The sequence below is a fragment of the Calidris pugnax genome, unplaced genomic scaffold (genome assembly GCF_001431845.1).
Source record: "Calidris pugnax isolate Ruff unplaced genomic scaffold, ASM143184v1 scaffold98, whole genome shotgun sequence".
Lineage (NCBI taxonomy): Eukaryota > Metazoa > Chordata > Aves > Charadriiformes > Scolopacidae > Calidris > Calidris pugnax.
Window position 1 is genome coordinate 1047569 of NW_015090829.1, and position 4155 is coordinate 1051723.

Sequence of the window (4155 nt, forward strand, 5' to 3'; positions counted from 1 at the left end):
TCTCCCCCCGCACCCAGGAGACCCCCCCTATGGTGGTCCCTCCATCAGGACCCGCGTCCCCTCCTCGTGCCCCCCCAAAGGGGCTGCTCCCCCCTGGAGGCCGTTTGGGGTGGGTGGATCCTCACCCGAGCTCCAGCCCCCCGGATCCTCACCTTTCCCTGCCCCAGGCGGCTCCTCTCTCCGCGGGGATGGGGGGGGGTCATGGGCTCCCCCATCCCACCCCAGCAGCTCCCGGGGTCCCGGGGGTGCAGCAGGGGGGTCCTGGCTCTGCATCTTGAGGAAGACCCATGGCTTCTCCTCTCCCCGGGCGCGGCAGACGGAGGTTCCTTCCCAAAAGCACCAAGCGGCATCGACACGGGAGTTGGCCCAAAAAGCCCTTTCAGCAGAAAAAGCCGGGTGCCCGCTGGCAGGTGCCTTCTCCTGGGACAGGGGCAGCACCCCACAGCCCCCCTCCCCACACTGCCACGGCACAGGGATGAGATCTTCCCCTCCCTCACCCACCTGCCCCAAACACCAGAGCACCCATTTCAAACCGCAGGAGATTCACTGGGCTTGGAGAAACCAGGATCATCCCACTTCTGTGGGGGGAAGAACCCCAGGCACCCCACGCAGAGGGGGTCTCGGCTGGGCACGGGGACACCCCAAAGGACCTTTACTCCCAGGGAAACCCGGCACATCCCACAGCAGGGCCAGGTCACCCACCTCCTCCTGCTCCGGGGGCAGCACCGGGAGATGATTTTCCTGGTGGGGAATTAATTTTCAGGGAGAAAACAGAGCCAGCTTGGGCTGTAACACAGCCCCCTGGGTTCCTCCCCAGCTCCGGACCCCACCCACAGCAGGGACAGGAGCTGGTGCTCCGAGGGACACAGGGGGCTGTCCCTGTGTCCGGGCACCCCGGCTCTGGGGGACACCTCAAGGCTCCATCGCCCCAGCCCCACGGCAAAGGCAACTGCCCCCCAGGGAGCTGCTTGCAATGGGGCTGGGGCTGGCTGAGTTCTGGGAACCTCCAAAGGCCTGAGTTTGGCCCCTGAAGATCTCCCCAGCCTGGGGCAGGTGCCAATTGATCTGTTAAACAGCAGGTTCCTATTGCCAACAGACGGCTCCAGCTCGTTACCGCCCCTGGGCTCAGCACAGGCCTCAGATAACCATGGGGGTAATTAAATAAGAGCGGATCGACGATGCCAACTGCCAGACAAACCCTTCCCATGACCAACTCGTGGCCAGGGGGCACACACAGCCCTGGTGGCGTTTTGGTTGGAGCCAGCAGAGGAACCTTGGGTGGCTCCTGCCTCTGGGGAACTTCAGCCAGCCCCCCCCCCTGGAAAAAGCTACTTATTCTTGGTCAAAACACTCGTCAGAAATCGAGGATTCCAAAAGCATCATACAGGCCCCTTAAGGCCAGAAATAGGACCAAAAATTCACCGGGAAAGGGAAAAAAAAGCAGCTGGGAAAGGCCCAGGACTGCCCGGTGGTAGCTCTCCCTGGGGGTGTTAGGGAGGAGGAGGATGACCCTGTTCCCGTTTCCTGATGCAGGCGAGGCAGGGGATGGCCAGAGACGGGCAGAACAGGAGGCTGCTGCCTCTCATCTCCACAGGGAGGGTCTCCCTTGTGCCACCCCAAACGTTACTCAGGTGAGGCTTCTCCGTGTCCTTTCTTCTCCCCTGTACCTGCTGCTTTGGAGCGTTTCCCAGGGGCAGATCAGGAGAGGACTCCTAAAGGCAGGGGGGCCGGGGACACGAGCCCCCCCCTCGCTGTGCACAGCCCAAGGCACACACAGGGGGGACGTCACCCCCTAAACACACCGCAAGAAGCCTTTCCAAACTACAGCAGGGGACCCAGGGGGTGTAACAACCCTTTTTCTGCAAATCCAGACACGTTCATGACCTCGAGGGCCAGCATCCCCCCCGCACCACAGCCTTCCCATGGGGGTGACTGGGACCAGGCCCCCGCAGCCCCCCGGTCCCAGCGGGAAGACAGAGCAGGGCCAGGCAGCCGTGGTACCAAAGAGCACACCAGCAAACAAACACCGCTTTATTACACCGGGCCGGCCCCCCCACAAACCAAACGCCACGGAGACGGATGCAGACAAACAGGTCAGGGGTTGATGTGTGAGGTCCAAGCTCCAGGATCGTCACCAGGGGATGGGGGCTCCTCCCCAGTTGTTTCTAAGGTCCCCAGGGGGGTCTCTGGCAGGGAGGGGGAGCGGGAGGACAGAGCTGACCTGCCTCGGGGGTGCCTGCTGCCCCCCAGCCATGGGGCAGCCCCGGAGGATGCACCGCCAAGGGGTCAGGGCGGGGGGCACAGTGTTAATCCACAGACAGGATGGGGAGGGGGGGACCTGAGCCCAGCCAACAGGGACGACACGACACGACACACCGGGACGAGCTACCTGACAGCTACAGCTCCTGCCAAGCCCTTTCAGCAGAAAAAGCCGGGTGCCCGCTGGCAGGTGCCTTCTCCTGGGACAGGGGCAGCACCCCACAGCCCCCCTCCCGCTGCCACGGCACAGGGATGAGATCTTCCCCTCCCTCACCCACCTGCCCCAAACACCAGAGCACCCATTTCAAACCGCAGGAGATTCACTGGGCTTGGAGAAACCAGGATCATCCCACTTCTGTGGGGGGAAGAACCCCAGGCACCCCACGCAGAGGGGGTCTCGGCTGGGCACGGGGACACCCCAAAGGACCTTTACTCCCAGGGAAACCCGGCACATCCCGCAGCAGGGCCAGGTCACCCACCTCCTCCTGCTCCAGGGGCAGCACCGGGAGATGATTTTCCTGGTGGGGAATTAATTTTCAGGGAGAAAACAGAGCCAGCTTGGGCTGTAACGCAGCCCCCTGGGTTCCTCCCCAGCTCCGGACCCCATCCACAGCAGGGACAGGGGATGGTGCTCCGAGGGACACGGGGGGCTGTCCCTGTGTCCGGGCACCCCGGCTCTGGGGGACACCTCAAGGCTCCATCGCCCCAGCCCCACGGCAAAGGCAACTGCCCCCCAGGGAGCTGCTTGCAATGGGGCTGGGGCTGGCCGAGTTCTGGGAACCTCCAAAGGCCTGAGTTTGGCCCCTGAAGATCTCCCCAGCCTGGGGCAGGTGCCAATTGATCTGTTAAACAGCAGGTTCCTATTGCCAACAGACGGCTCCAGCTCGTTACCGCCCCTGGGCTCAGTGCAGGCCTCAGATAACCATGAGGGTAATTAAATAAGAGCGGATTGACGATGCCAACTGCCAGACAAACCCTTCCCATGACCAGCTCGTGGCCAGGAGGCCCACGCAGCCCTGGTGGGGTTTTGGTTGGAGCAAGCAGAGGAACCTCGGGTGGCTCCTGCCTCTGGGGCACTTCAGCCAGCCCCCTCACGCTGGAAAAAGCTACTTATTCTTGGTCAAAACACTCCTGGAAAAGCTCCCCAACACTCGTCAGAAATCGAGGATTCCAAAAGCATCATACAGGCCCCTTAAGGCCAGTGCAGGCCTCAGATAACCATGAGGGTAATTAAATAAGAGCGGATTGACGATGCCAACTGCCAGACAAACCCTTCCCATGACCAGCTCGTGGCCAGGAGGCCCACGCAGCCCTGGTGGGGTTTTGGTTGGAGCAAGCAGAGGAACCTCGGGTGGCTCCTGCCTCTGGGGCACTTCAGCCAGCCCCCTCACGCTGGAAAAAGCTACTTATTCTTGGTCAAAACACTCCTGGAAAAGCTCCCCAACACTCGTCAGAAATCGAGGATTCCAAAAGCATCATACAGGCCCCTTAAGGCCAGAAATAGGACCAAAAATTCACCGGGAAAGGGAAAAAAAAGCAGCTGGGAAAGGCCCAGGACTGCCCGGTGGCACCTCTCCCTGGGGGTGTTAGGGAGGAGGAGGATGACCCTGTTCCCGTTTCCTGACACAGGTGAGGCAGGGCATGGCCAGAGACGGGCAGAACAGGAGGCTGCTGCCTCTCATCTCCACAGGGAGGGTCTCCCTTGTGCCACCCCAAACGTTACTCAGGTGAGGCTTCTCCGTGTCCTTTCTTCTCCCCTGTACCTGCTGCTTTGGAGCGTTTCCCAGGGGCAGATCAGGAGAGGACTCCTAAAGGCAGGGGGGCCGGGGACACGAGCCCACCCCTCGCTGTGCACAGCCCGAGGCACACACAGGGGGGACGTCACCCCCTAAACAC